The sequence below is a fragment of the Cavia porcellus genome, unplaced genomic scaffold (assembly GCF_034190915.1).
Source record: "Cavia porcellus strain 051 isolate PalLab524CR breed Dunkin Hartley unplaced genomic scaffold, mCavPor4.1 scaffold_2, whole genome shotgun sequence".
NCBI lineage: Eukaryota > Metazoa > Chordata > Mammalia > Rodentia > Caviidae > Cavia > Cavia porcellus.
The window spans coordinates 46,203,913-46,220,464 of NW_026947485.1; positions in this window are offsets into that span (position 1 = coordinate 46,203,913).

Genomic DNA, 16,552 nt, shown 5'->3' on the forward strand with positions numbered 1-16,552 from the left:
CTGCCATAGTGTCTCTCATTCTCTTCAAAATAGCTGTCCATATCTTTACATATGTTGAAATTAAACAAAAGAAAGCAGACTAATATCACTCTGGACAGAGAATAATAGTATTGCTAGATTTTATATCATGACACTATGGAATTGGCATTGGGTATCTTAGTGTCTCTTTTTCTTCAGAGTATCTGTTCTTTACATTGTGCATTATATAATCTATTTTTGTAAGCTATTTTGAAGTTCTACACATGTATGAATCTCTACATGTACACCTATCTTTTCTGTATTAGAGGGAAAAACAAATCAAAACAAGACAGAAAAACAAATTCCTAGAAAAATATGAAATGTAAAAGATAAATAAAACTACAATACTAGGTGATCTGCAGTAGTTACTAGGATGTCTCTTGTTATTTTCAATAGAATTGTCTGTATCATCAGGCATAATATAATTGAACATAGCACTATGTAGCAATGCTAATAAAAACAAAACATTGGAAACATTATAGAACTTCAAAAGCAGTTAATAATAAAACCTGGAATGGGTATCCTATTGCATCCTGTTGTCTTCAGAGTAGTTGTCTCCACTGTTAGACTTGATACTATCAAGCATACAAATTTGAATAAAATCAGTCAAGACAAAACAATGATTTAATAAACCAGATTCAAATAAGATCAGTCATAGTAAGACAGTGTAAATAATATAGGGTTTTAGGTTAAATTAATAGAAAATTAAGGATAGTTCCATAGTATATCCTGCTATTTTTGGGGATAGCTGTCTATGCCCTCAAATCTAGTACAAGTAGACAGACTGGAGCAAAATAAAATCAAACTAAACAGAACAATAAGACTAATAGGGCTTTTAAATCCTGATACACTGTTGACAATGTCCTCTGCCTTCCTTTCATAGACAATTCCTCCCCTTTCCCTTTCTCACGATGCTTTGTACATTTTGGGTCCCAGTAACTCCTTTCGTGTTTAGATTAGGGGGGCAACCTGCTATCTACCTAAGTGGTTCTGAACCTTTTTACCCCTGAGCTTGATCTTGGAGCTGTATTTCTTTACCTGCTAAAGCCTCAAGGTTTTCCTTCCGTATAGCTGAGTAGTTCTCCACTGCACAAAAGTGTCATGTCTGTCCAACCTATCTGCAGCTACTGGACAAGTTGTCCCTATTTCCCTCTGGTTCCCTATCACGTAGAGCACTGTTTTCTCATCTTTGACTTTTGGTTCATTAACCCTCTTTCAGGTTGAGTATATTTCCTATTCAGAGCATATGGATGGACCCTATCTCCTGATCTACTCTGCCTGTGTTTCTTTTTGTTAGTGTATCAAGGCCATCTGTGTTACAGATTATAGCCAGGCTTCTCTGCCTCACCTCTGCTATGCTACTTTTCTGCTCTTGGTTGTCTACTTTTCTCCTTCATTTCATTGTCTGCCTCATTCATTGAGGCCTCTCTGCCACTGTTGCTGGAATCCTGGTGATTTTTTTCTCTCCCTCTAGAATGTCCTTCAGTGCTGTTTGGTAGGGTTGGATTGGTGGTCATGAACTCCCACAGTTCCTTTTTGTCATGAAAGCATCTTATTTCTCCATTAATTTGGAGACAGTTTTTCAGGGTACATCAGTCTGGGTTTGAGATTATTTTCTTTCAGGGCTTGAAATACTTCCATCCAAGCTATTCTTGATTTGGTAGTTTGTGTTGAAAAGTCTGTCATGATTTTGATGTGTTTTCCTTTATAGGTGATCTGTTTTTTTTTCTCTGATGGCTTTTAAGATTCTATTCTTGTGATGAATTTCTGGGATCTTGATTATTATATGTCTGGGTTTAGATCTGCTTTGGTTGTAGCTGGCTGGAGTTCTGTATGCCTCATATGTCTGAATAACATTTCCTATTCTTATGCTTGGGAAGTTTTCCTTAATTATTCCTGTGAATAGCCTTTGTATTTCATTTGTGTTTACTACTGCTTCATCACTCACATTTTTTTAATTCTTAAGTTATAGATCCTCTTGTCATCTTCTAGCCTTTGTATCATTACTTCCTGGTTCTTTTTTTGTTGTTGTTAAGAGATATTTCCTTTCATGATCACACATTGCAAATGTATCTTCAAGTTTGGAAGTCTAACTTTAGTTTCTGTCAAGGAATTTTGCCAGCTTTCAATGGAGTTTTTGATTTCCTGGCAATCTCTTTGGATCTGTTTCATTTATTCTAGATTTTGTTTATATTCTTCATCTAAGGTTTCTCTCCTTCTTCTGGATTCCTCCATTCTTCATCTGTGTCTGCTTGAGAGGTACTTAGCATTTATTTTATTAGTCTTTTTTTATTTAAAGAGAAAAAACAAAGGACATAAAAAAACAAAGCAGTAATAGGGTACAAATAATACAGAATTTCAAGAAAAAAATATACAGTAAGAAATCACTAGTTAATAGGTTACATATTGTCTTCTTAGAAACAGTTGTCTAAATTATAAAATTAAAGCATGTAAAGTGGACATTCATACAGTAATTTTGGAGACAGGTCCATTCAATGATCCAACAAAGCTTAGTAATATAGTCTTCCATCCTACACACTCAAACATACCTGCAGTTATATCCCTTAGTGCACCTTCCTTTCCTCTCTTTTTTACAATAACATTTCACTTTTTGGGTTTTATTACTCCCACAGTTCTTATTACATTTTTTGAAGAGAATAAAACCAAATGTGACTAAGCAAAACAGTCAGTTAGATCAGAAGTATAGTACATGATGCAAAAATAGAATACCAGGTGGTCAAAAGTGGTTACCATTGTGCCTCTTGCTATTTTTAAATTGAGTTGCCTATATCATCAGGTATAATAGAATTGATCAAAACAGTACAGAACAAGACCAATAAAACCTACACTGGAGACCTTACAGGACTTCAAAAAAAGATAATAGTCAAACCATAATGGGCATCATAGTATATCTTATTTCCTTCAAAATGGTTGCCTATACCCTCAAATTTGATACTATCAAACAAAATAGAATATAATATACTCAGACAGAACAAGATGGGGAGAGCAATACTAGGGTTCAAATCAGGTTAATAGGAAAACAAAAAAGTTGCTATAATATGTCCCGCTATTTTTAAATTTAGTTTTCCCTTAATTAAGAAAAATTAGAGAAAATAGATTAATTTAAAAAGGGGGGGGAGATTGAGATAAAAGAGGACATTGTAACAGAACAACGCAAGGCAGAACTGAACAATTTAAGCATCATTGTGTTTCACCACCAGATAATCTAACATAATAGTAGTCACCATAGTGCCTCTTTCCTTGAATTATTTGAGTATAACTTTGTATGCTATAGCATCAAGCATATCAACACAGTGTAAAGCTATTCAAGAGAATGAAAGAATTATAGGGTATTTAGAGCCAGCTAATAGAAAATGAACAACGGTTTCTATACTATCTCTTTGCCTATAAAAAAATTTGTTTATACTATCCCATATAGTAAAACATAGTAAGATATAACATGTTAAAACCAGTGGAAACAGATGTACAACATCTTGATGGGACTTCAAAATAAGATGATATTAAATCAGCACTAGCTTTTATGTTGTGTTTTTTTTTCAAAATAGCTATTCGTACTATCACAGATACTAAAATCAAACAACCCAGTTAAAATCATTGAAATTAATGAGTGAAAACATTATGTGGCTTCAAACCAATATGATTGGGAATCATGATTACCACATACTTTTATGTATTCTTATTATTTCTTACACTAGGGAAACTATTCGGTATTTATACCTGTGAGTTTGATTTACTTCACTTATGAGTATGGTCTCAAGCTGCGTCCATTTATTTATAAATATCTCAATGTGATCATTCTTTATAGCTGTGTATTACTCCATTGTATAAAAATACTACAACTTTTTTATCCATTCTTCAGTTGATGGACACTTAGATTGTTTCCAAGATCTGGCTAATACAAATTGTACTGCTACAAACATAGGTGCACATATATCACTGTGGTATGATGCTTTCAGTTCTTCTGGGAATATGCCTAGAAGTTGTATAGCTGGGTCAAATGGGGCTTCCTGTCCCACCTTTCTGAGAAATTTCTAGACTGGCCTCCACAATGGTTGTACTAGTCTACACTCCCACCAACAGTACAGGAGAGTTCCTTTTTGCCCACAGCCTCTCCAGCATTTATTGTTGTTGGTTTTCTTGATCTTGGCCATTCTTTCAGGAGTGAGATGAAATCTCAGTGTGGTATTAATTTGCATTTCTCTAATGACTAATGATGATGAACATTTTTTCATATATTTATTTGCCATTTGTATTTCTTCATCTGTTTCTCCAATTGTTTATTAATCTCAGAAGCCCACTTTAGGATTGGGTCTTTGAATTTTGGGGTTCTCACTTTTTTGAATTCTTTATATATTTTTACACAGAAGTCCTTTGTCTGAGGGAGAGTGCACTGAGATTTTTTCCCAGTTTGTGGGTTTTCTTTTCACTATGCTGGAGATTTCTTTTGACGTGCAGAAACTTTTTAATAAGAGGTGATCCCAATTATTGACTCTTGGAAATATTTCCCATGCGGTTTGAGTCGTGTTCATAAATTCTCTACCTACTCCTATGTCTTCAAGATTTTTACCCAATTTATCTTCTGATAGATTTAGTGTTTCTGTTTTAATATTTAGATCTTTGTTTTAATATTTAGTGTTTCTATTTTAATATTTAGATCTTTGTTTTAATATTTAGATTTTATTTTAATACATGGTGATAAGCATGGGTCTAATTTTAGTTTTTGGCATATGGAGAGCCAGTTTTTCCACCACCATTTATTAAAGAGACTGTCCACACTATCCCCTGAGCCCAGCCGCGCCTAGCCATCGGTGTGCAGAGGAGGAGCTGGGCGGATCTGGAGTACCAGCAGAACCCCCTTCCTTTGTCTGGAGGACTGAATATCTCTGCAAGCAGGGAGGGATCGCAGATTCCTGAGGCACCTCAGCCTGTGGTAAGTGCCCAGCACACTCTGCCCAAATCTCAGACTGTTCCGGACCCCCCAGGCTTCCGGGTGCAGTGAAGTGGAGAAGCGGGTTAGAGACCACTACATCCGCCTCCCCATCCCGGCTCCACTTGGAGGTCTGCTGAGCTCCCGACGGGTGGGGGTGGGCGGGCCTACACTATCCCCCAAGCCCAGACACGCCTAGCCATCGGTGTGCAGAGGAGGAGCTGGGCAAATCTGGAGTGCCCGCAGAAGCCCCTTCCTTTGTCTGGAGGACTGTGGATATCTCTGCAAGCAGGGAGGGATCACAGGCTCCTGAGGCACTGTGGCCTGTGGTGAGTACCCTAACCCGGCTGCGATTGAAGAGCTGTGGAGCTTCCAAGGGGCAGGTGGGCGCACAGTGTCCCTGAGGCCCAGCTTGTCTGGAACTGCGGAGTTCTGAACAAGCAGAGGAGGGCCATTGGTTCTGCAGGCCCAATGGCTTCAGGTAGCGTGGTGCCAGAGTCTCAGTAGCTGCAAACATAGAAGGGGATTTTCAACAGATCCTGAGGAAGCTTTCAAATAACACTTGAAACACAGAAATATAGGAAAATGACAAAACGAAAGACCAAATTACAACCTCAAACCTCCAGCCCATCTCAGGAAACCCTAGGAGGAATGTATTTAGAAGAAAATATATCCCATCCACCTCATATATCAGACACAATAGCTACTGAAGTTGACAAGCAACTCCAGGAAGCTTTAAAGAAATTCAAACTCGAAATAATTTCCCAGATAAAAGAAGAAATGATAAAAGAAATGAAAGAGATTCTAAATATATCTAAAGAAAACACAGATAAAAAATTGGAGGAACTAAACAAAAAGATAGAATCCCTAGACGAGCAATATAAGAAACAAACAGAATACATAATGCAGATGCACAGAGATATACAGGAAATAAAAAACTCCACTGAAAGTTGTAAAAACCACCTTAATGAAAGTGAAGATAGAATTTCAGACCTTGAAGACAGGATTGCAGCTAGTGAACAGGAAAGGAAAGATCTTTTAAAAATAACAAGGAATCAGGAAACAACAATTCAACAACTGCAAGACGATGCAAAGAAGAATAACATAAGAATGATAGGGATTAATGAAAAAGAAGGAGACAACATAAACGATATCAAGAGGATATTTAGAGAAGTAATAGCTGAAAATTTCCCAAGCATGAGATCAGAAACTGACATCAGGATCAGTGAAGCATATAGAACTCCAAATAGTCATAACCAAAATAAAACTACACCCAGGCATATAATAAACACCATCCCAGAAATCCAACACAAGAGTAGATTATTAAAAGCTGACAGAGAGAAAAGACAGATCACTTATAAAGGAAAACCTATCAGAATCACAGCAGACTTCTCATCACAAACAATAAAGTCAAGGAGAGCATGGAGTGAAGTATTCCAGATCCTAAAGCAAAATGATTTCCAACCTAGACTGATATATCCTTCAAAACTATCATTCAAAATAGATGGTGAAATACGATACTTCCATGACAAAGAACAGCTGAAGAACTTCATGAACACCAAACCAACCCTGCAAAAAATATTGAAAGACAGTTTAGATACACAAAGGAAAAAACCACTAAGCAAAGCAAATAATTAAACAGAACAGAGAGATAAAGATAAAGATAAAGATAAAGATGCAACAACAGAGATAAGATTCCTACAATTAACCAGCATTTAACAGTAATAACCATTAATGTAAATGGTCTCAATGCACCAATCAAAAGAAACAGACTAGCAGAATGGATCAAGAAACAAAATCGAACCATATGCTGTTTACAGGAAACCCATCTAACGCAGAAGGATACTCACAGACTGAAAGTCAAAGGATGGAAAACAATTCTTCATGCAGCAGGAATCAAAAAAAAGGCAGGAGTAGCCATTCTGTTTGCAGACAACGTGAACTTTAAACCAACAATGACCATAAAGGATAAAGAAGGTCACTACATACTCGTAAGGGGAAAACTCCAAGAGGAAGAGATAACTATCTTAAATATATACGCACCAAACTCCAGAGCACCCAGTTATATAAAACAATTATTAACAGAAATGAAAACTCAAATTATCAGTAACACAATTGTAACAGGAGACCTTAATACGCCATTGACACCAAGGGACAGATCAACCAGACAGAAAACGAGCAAAGAAATAACAGAACTGAATCATACCTGTGAACAAATGGGTTTGATAGACATATACAGAATGTTCCACCCAACAACATCAGAATACACATTCTTCTCAGCAGTACATGGATCATTTTCTAAAATAGACCATATATTAGCTCACAGAACATATTTAAACAAGTGCAAAAGAGCTGAAATCATCCCTTGCATGTTATCAGATCATAGCACTCTGAAATTAGAAATTAATGATAAAAGATACTGCAAAAATCCCACAAACACATGGAAACTGAATAACACACTCTTGAGTAATCAGTGGGTCACAGAAGAAATTAAACAATACCTAAAAAGAAAATGAAAATGCAGATACAACTTACCGGAATCTGTGGGATGCAATGAAAGCCGTCCTGAGAGGAAAATTTATTGCACTGAGTTCCCACATCAGGAAAACAGAATGAATACAAATAAATAACTTGATGCTACACCTCAAACAGCTAGAAAAAGAAATGCAAGTCAAGCCCAAAGCCAAAAGAAGAGAGGAAATTATAAAAATCAGAGCAGAAATCAATGCAATAGAGACTAAGAAAACAATCCAAAGAATCAACAAATCAAAGAGTTGGTTCTTTGAAAGAATAAATAAAATCGATAAGCCCCTAGCCAACCTTATTAAAAAAAGGGAAGAAAAAGCTCAAATTCATGCAATAAGAAATGAAAAAGGAGAAATCACTACAGACCTAATAGAAATACAGAAGATCATCAACACCTATTTTGAAAACCTCTACTCTCAAAAGTTTGATAACACAGAAGAAATAGACAGATTCTTAGAAGCATATGAAGTGACAAAGCTAGATCAAGAGGTTGTAAAACTGTTGAATAACCCAATCTCTGTTACTGAAATTGAAAATGTAATTAAGTCCTTACCCACCAAGAAGAGCCCAGGCCCAGATGGATTCACTGCAGAATTCTACAAGAAACACAAAGAAGACCTAATGCCGACACTCCTCAAACTATTCAATGAAATTGAAAGGGAAGCAATCCTTCCTAAGTCATTCCTGGAAGCAAATATTACTCTAGTACCAAAACCTGAAAAAGACCCAACTAAAAAAGAGAACTATAGACCGATCTCCCTAATGAACACAGATGCAAAAATCCTCAATAAAATATTGGCAAATAGGATCCAGCAAAGCATCAAGAAGATTATACACCATGACCAAGTGGGATTCATCCCAGGAATGCAAGGATGGTTCAACATACGCAAATCAATAAATGTAATCCACCATATCAATAAAGCCAAAAATAAGAATCACATGATCATTTCTATAGATGCAGAAAAAGCCTTCGATAAGGTCCAACATTTATTCATGATAAAAACTTTACAGAAAATTGGAATAGATGGTCTTTACCTCAATATAATAAAGGCCATTTATGACAAACCAACAGCCAGCATCATACTAAATGGCCAAAAATTGAAAGCCTTTACTTTAAAATCGGGCACAAGACAAGGATGTCCTCTATCACCACTCCTATTTAATATAGTATTGGAAGTACTAGCCAGAGCAATTAGGCAAGAAAGAGAAATAAAAGGGGTAAAGATAGGAAAAGAAGAAGTTAAGTTATCATTGTTTGCAGATGACATGATACTCTACATAGAAGACCCCCTAAACTTCATTGAAATACTCTTAGATACAATAAATAAATTCAGTAATTTGGCTGGATACAAAATCAATACTCAGAAATCGATAGCATTCCTATACACAAACAACAAAATCACAGAGAGGGAAATAAGAGAAACTGGACTATTCACATTAGCAAGCAAAAAAATGAAATATTTAGGAATTACTCTTACGAAAGAAGTGAAAGACTTATACAGTGAAAACTATAATACACTGAAAAAGGAAATTGAAGATGATCTCAGAAAATGGAAAGACATCACTTGCTCATGGATAGGAAGAACAAACATTGTGAAGATGGCCATTCTCCCAAAACTCTTATACAGATTCAATGCAATCCCAATAGAAATACCATCAACATACCTTATAGATCTAGAGAAATCACTCCTAAATTTCATCTGGAACCAGAAGAGACCTAGAATCACAAAGGCAATTCTAAGCAGCAAAGACAAAGCAGGAGGCATCACAATCCCTGACTTGAAATTATACTACAAAGCAACAGTAGTAAAATCAACATGGTATTGGAATCAAAACAGAGCTGAAGATCAATGGAATAGATTAGAATATACAACCACAACTACAAACACACTCAACCACCTTATCTTTGATAAAGGAGCCAAGCAGGTTCACTGAAAGAACGACAGTCTCTTTAATAAATGGTGCTGGAAAAACTGGCTCTCCATTTGCCGAAAACTAAAGCTAGACCCATGTCTATCACCATGTACTAAATTAAAATCTAAATGGGTCAAAGATCTGAATATTAAAACAGAAACACTAAATTTATTGGAAGACAAATTGGGTAGAAACCTTGGAGACATAGGAGTAGGTAGAGAATTCATGAACAGGACTCAAACCGCACGGGAAATACTTCCCAGAATCAATAACTGGGACCACTTCTTATTAAAAAGTTTCTGCATGTCAAAAGAAATCTCCAGCATAGTGAAAAGAAAACCCACAAACTGGGAAAAGATTTTAGTGAACTCTCTCTCAGACAAGGGACTCTTGTCTAAAACATATAAAGAATTAAAAAAACTCAGACCTCCAAAATTCAAAGATCCAATCCAAAAATGGGTATCTGAGATGAATACGCAATTCTCAGATGAAGAAATGCAAATGGCAAATAAATACATGAAAAAATGCTCATCATCATTGGTCATTAGAGAAATGCAAATTAAAACCACACTGAGATACCATCTCACTCCTGAAAGAATGGCCAGGATCAAGAAAACCAACAACGACAAATGCTGGAGAGGCCGTGGGGAAAAAGGAACTCTCCTGCACTGTTGGTGGGAGTGTAGACTGGTACAGCCTTTGTGGAGGTCTGTCTGGAGATTTCTCAAAAAGTTCGGATTGGAAATCCCATTTATTCTAGCTATTCCACTTTTAGTCATATTCCCAGAAGAACTGAAAGCATCATACCACAGTGATATATGTGCACCTATGTTTATAGCAGCACAATTTGTAATTGCCAGATCTTGGAAACAACCCAAGTGTCCATCAACTGAGGAATGGATAAAAAAGTTGTGGTATTTCTATACAATGGAGTATTATTCAGCTATAAAGAAGGATCACATTGAGATATTTATCAATAAATGGGCGCAGCTTGAGACCATACTCATAAGTGAAATAAATCAATCTCGCATGTATGAATACCGAATAGTTTCCCTAATGTAGGTAATGATTCAAATATATAAAAATATGTGGTAATCATGATTCCTCATTATGTGGCCTTGAAGCCTTATAAAATTTTCACTTATTAATTAGAAAGACTTTATTTTGGGCTTCTTGATATGGAAATATTTGAAGCTATAGTATATGAAGTTTTACCCAAATATTTCAAGGAAAAAGACAGACACTATGGTAACTACTATTCTTTAAAAAAATTATTTAGTTATTTCTTATGTTTATTTTAATTAAGGGAAAAATTTAAAAAAATAGGATATATAATAGTAACTCTTTTTGATTTCCTATTAACTTGTTTTGAAGTCCTGTAATACTCCCACGATCTTGTTTTGACTGATTAGACTCTGTTCCATTCTGTGCGATAGTATCAAGTTTGAGGTTATAAGCAACTACTTTGAAGGCAATAAGATTCACTAAGATGCCCATTCTGGTTTGACTATTGTCTCCTTTGGAAGTCCTGTAATGTTTACAATGCCTAAGTTTTATTGGTCTTGTTCTCTACTGTTTTGTCCAACTTTATAATATCTAATGAGATAGACAATTCTTTTTAAGGAAACAATAGACAACGTTGATAACCATTGTTAATAACCTTGTACTCTGTTCTACATCATGTGCTATGTTTATCCTTGGTTTTGACTGACAGCTTTGTTTTGCCATATTTGACTTTATTCTCTCCCCCCCCAAAAAAGTAATAAGAACTAAGGAGTAATAAAATCCAAAATGTGTACATTTTGTTGTAAAAAAGAGAGGGAGGAAAAAAAAAGAGCTCTAACGGATATAACAGCAAGTGTGTTTAGGGGTGTTAAATAGCTGACTATATTAATGTTTTTGGATCATTGAACACAGCTGTTTGCAGTCTCTCTGTTTGAATGTCTACTTTGTATTCTTTGATACTGTGATGTGAGCAACTATTTCCAAGATGATAATATGTAATCTATTAATAGGTGATTTCTTACTGTTATGTTTTTTTTGAAGTTCTGTATTATGTGTAACCTTACACCACTTTGTTTTGTTTTGTGTTTTTCTCTTTTTCCTCTTAAATAAAATAAATAAATAAATAAAGAGACTGTCATTCTTCCTGTCAAACTGTCATGTTTCAAAGATAAGGTGGTTGAGTATGCTTGTAGTTGTGGTTGTATCTTGTAATCTATTCCATTGATCTTCGGCTCTGTTTTGGTTCCAGTACCATGTTGATTTTACTACGGTTGCTTTGTAGTATAACTTCAAGTCAGGGATTCAAGTCAGTGATACCTCCTGCCTTGCCTTTGCTGCTTAGAATTGTCCTTGCTATTCTAGGTCTCTTCTGGTTCCAGATGAATTTTAGGAGTGATTTCTCGAGTTCTATGAAGTAGGTTGATGGTATTTTTATTGGGATTGCCTAGAATCTGTATAAAAGTTTTGGGAGAATGGCCATTTTCACAATATTTATTCTTCCTATCCATGAACAAGGGATGTCTTTCCATTTTCTGAGATCATCTTCAATTTCATTTTTCAGTACTATAATTTTCCCTGTATAGGTCTTTTACTTCTTTCGTGAGAGTAATTCCTAAATATTTCTAGATGTTTGAGGTGTAATATCAGGCTATTCATTTGTATTCATTCTATTTTCCTGATGTGTGAACTCAGTGCAATAAATTTTCCTCTGAGGACAGCTTTCATTGCACCCAAAGATTCTGGTAAGTTGTATTTGTGTTTTCATTTGCTTGTAGGTATTGTTTAATTTCTTCTTTAATTTCCTCTGTGGCCCACTGATTACTCAAGAGTGTGTTACTCAGTTTCCATATGTTTGTGGGATTTTTGCAGTATCTTTTATCATTAATTTTTAATTTCATAGCGCTATGGTCTGATAGCATGCAAGGAGTAATTTAAACCCTTTTGCATTTTAAATATGTTTTGTGAATTAATATATGGGCTTTTTTAGAGAATGACCCATGCACTGCTGAGAAGAATGTGTATTGTGTTGTTGTTGGGTGGAATACTCTGTATATGTCTATTAAGTCCATTTGTTCACAGATACAATTCAGTTATTTTATTTCTTTGATGATTTTCTGTCTGGTTGATCTGTCCCTTGGTGTCCATTGTGTGTTAAGATCTCCTGTTACAATTGTGTTACTGCTAATTTGGTTTTTCATTTCTGTTAGTACTTGTTTTATATAACTGTGTGCTCTGGTATTTGGTGCATATATATTTAAGATAGTTATCCTTCCTCTTGGAGTTTTCCCCTAATCAGTATGTGCTGACCTTCTTTTTCCCTTCTGATCATTATTGGATTGAAGTTCACATTGTTTGCAAACAGAATAGCCACCTCCACTTTTTTGGGGGGGTTCCTGTTGCATGAAGTATTGTTTTCCATCTTTTGACTTTCAGTCTGTGATTATCCTTTGGGTTAGATGGGTTTCTTGTAGAAAACATATGATTGGATTTTGTTTCTTGATCCATTCTGCCAGTCTGTTTCTTTTAATTGGTGCATTGAGACCATTTACATTAATGGTTATAACTGTTATATGTTGGTTTATTGTTGACATGTTATCTTTCTGCTGTTGCATCCTTATCTTTCTGTTCTAATTGTCTGCTTTGTTTAGTGGTTTTTTCCTAAATGTATCTAGGCTGTCTTTCAGTATTCTTTGCAGGGTTGGCTTGGTGATTATTTAGTTTTTCAGCTGTTCTTTGTCATGGAAGTATCTTATTTCTCCATCAATTTTGAAGGACAGTTTTTCAGGGTACATCATTCTAGGTTGGAGGTCATTTTCCTTTAGGATCTGAAATACTTCACTCCATGCTCTTCTTTACTTTATTGTTTGTGCTGAGAAGTCTGCTGTGATTCTGACAGGTTTTCCTTTATAGGTGATCTGTCTTTTCTCTCTGACAGCTTTTAATATTCCAAGAATGATTTAGAGAAAATCCTTCCTTTTCAATTTTATTAGAATTTGAAGAGCATTGGCATTAAATCTTCTCTAAATTTCTTGTAGAATTCAACTGTGACTCCATCAAGATTTGGACTTTTTTTGTTGATAGAATTTTAATTACATTTTCAATTTTGTTAACTGATATTGGGTTATTCAGAATTTTTATACCTTCTTAATTCAGTTTTGGTAATTCATACGTTTCTAGAAATCTGTCAATTTGATTCTATGAAGGTAGATTTTTGAAGTAGGTATTGATGACCTTCTGAACTTCAACAGGATCTGTAGTGACTTCACTCTTTTCATTTCTCACTGCAAGGATTTAAGTTATTCTTTTTCTGGATGTGGTTTGCTAGGGATTTATCAATTTTGTTTACTGTTTCAAAGAAGAAGCTCTTTAATTCATTGATTCTTTGTACTGTTTTCTTAGCCTCAGTTGTATTGATTTCTACTCTGATATGTTCATAATTTTCTCCCTTCATGGACTTTAGGATTGACTTGTTCTTCTTTTGCTAGCTGCTTGAAGATCAGCATTAGGTTTTTAAATTGTGCTCATTCTGCTTTCCTGATGTGAGCACTTACTACTATAAATATCCTTTGTAGGACTATTTTCATTGTGTCCCTTAGGTTCTGGTACATTGTGTTTGAATTTTTATTTGATTACAGATACTGGTTATTTTCCTTTTCAACTTAATCTCTGACCCATTGGTTGTACAGAAGAATATTGTTTAATTTCCCTGTGTTTATGGAGTTTTTTTGCATTTCTTTTGCCATTAATTTCCAATTTCTTTGCACTATGGTCAGATGATATGCATGTGATAATTTCAGTTCTTTTGCATTTACTTAAGCATGTGCCATGGGCTAGTAGATAGTCTGTCTTAGAGAATGTTCCATGTATAGCTCAAAAGAATGTGTATTCTAATGCTCTTGGGTGGAACACTCTGTAACTGTCTACTAAGTCCATCTGTTCACATATTTGATTCAGTTCTGTTATTTCTTTGTTGCCTTTTTGTCTGTTTGATCTATCTTTTTGTGGCAATGAGGTACTAAGGTCTCTATAACATTTGTGTTATTGCTTATTTGATTTTTTCATAGCAATTAATGTTGGTGTTATACAGCTTGATACTCCTGTATTTGGTGCAAATATGTTTCTTATTGTCATCTCTTCCTGTTTAAGTTTTCCCCTAACAAGTACATAGTGACCTTCTTTATCTCTTTTGACCATTGTTAGTTTGAAATTCACATTGTCTGCAAGTAGAGTAGGTACCTTTGCTTTTTTCTGGGTTCCTGTCACACAGTATTGTTTTCCATCCTTTGACTTTCACTCTGTGAATTTCATTTTGCATTAAATGTGTCTCATATACAGTATACTATTGGATTTTTTTTCTTGATCCACTCTACCAGTCTGTTTCATTTGGTGAGTCTAGGGCATTCACATTCATGGTTGTAGCTATTACATATTGGCTTGTTTTTGTCATGTTATCTTCTGATTTTGGTTCCCTGCTTTTATCTTCTATTTAAGTGCTTGCCTTGTTTGGTGATTTCTTTCTGATGTTGTTCTTGGAATTGTGGTCACTTTTATCTCTTTCTAGAGTATCTTACGGTACTCTTTGTAGGTTTGGTTCAATAGTCATTAATTTTCTTCAAGAAATGTTGTGGACATATCATTTCTGTATTAATCTTCAAAAATTTATTTTACAGGGTCCATCAATCTGGGTTGTAAGTTGTTTTCTTTCAAGACTTGAAATATTTCAAGTTCATCTTGACTTGAATGTTGGCATTGATTTCAATGGGCTTTCTTTAATAGGTGATCTGTTCTCTCTCTCTCTCTCTCTCTCTCTCTCTCTCTCTACTAGCTTTTAGAATTCTGTTTTTGTGCTGAACTTCTGGGATCTTTATTATTATATGTCTGGGCATAGGTTTATTTTGGTTATGGCTGTTTGGAGTTCTTTATGCCTCACTAATTTGTATGTCAGATTGTGTAGACATGTTTGTGAAATTTTTTGCTATTACCTCTGCAAATAGGTTTTTATGTTATTTCTGTTGATTCCTATTTTTCATTGACACCTATCATCTTGGAGTTGTTGAATTGTTATTTCCTGGTTCTTTGTTATTCTTAAGAGAACTTTCCTTTTGTAATCACTAGTTAAATCCTGTCTTCAAGGTCTGAAAGTCTATCTTTAGTTTTGTTCAAGTAGTTTTTCCAGTTGTCGGTGGACTTTTTAATGTCCTGGATGTCTGTTTCATGCATTCTAATTCTGTCCTATATTGTTCATTCAAGGTTTCTATCCATGTCCTATGTTCTTCTATTTTTTTTATCTATGTCTTCTTTAGCTATGCTTTTTTCTTCTTCTTTTTTTTTTTACCTGAGATATTATTTCTTATCTTATTTCATGTATAGTTTCATGGAGTTGTTTCTTTACTTCAGTTATATCATGTCAGAAATATCAAGGACACAAGTTCCAGCTTCTTCTATGTCTGTATCTCCTGAACTTGTTCTGGGTGTATGGATGGATGTGAGTCCACTTGCCCCTTTGTTCTGTCAGACTTCTGGGTTTCTCCAGATAAGTTCCCAGAGACTTTGCAAACTGGTGCCCACCCTATAATGTAGGGGAATGGGCCACGCCCTTTGATATCTCTAAACTGAGCTTCTCAATGTGATGGAGAGGCAATGAGTGGAGCTTCTGCCCTCCTGCAGTTCATGAGGTCTCCCCCAATGGCAGAAGGGCAGAATGCCTGGTTGGGTGGGTATTTGCTACACCCATGCTGCAGGCTTGGGCTCCCCAATGGAGGATGAGTGTTGTTACAGTCTGAATTTGGTTTTGTTGGGCCCGCACAGCCGGCCAGAGCTTCCAACAGAGCTGGCAGCAGAGCCTGCACTGGGCCCTGTAGGTCCTCACCAGACCAATGCAGATGTCTGGGGTGACCCTATCACTTAGCTATTTTTTCACCTCTGTGAGACATGTCTTCCCAGAAAATCGGACCTTTCATGCAGTGTGGTATAGTAATTAAGGCAATGATTATGAGTGGAAGCCTTTCAATCTTACCACCTGATTCTGCTACTGCATTGTATCTGTGGTCTCCATGGCTGAAATAAAGAATTTAACCCACCCTTTATAATTATCACTTCAAATAGAAGACTGTATTCAGTGAGCCCAACCCTTACTTTTCT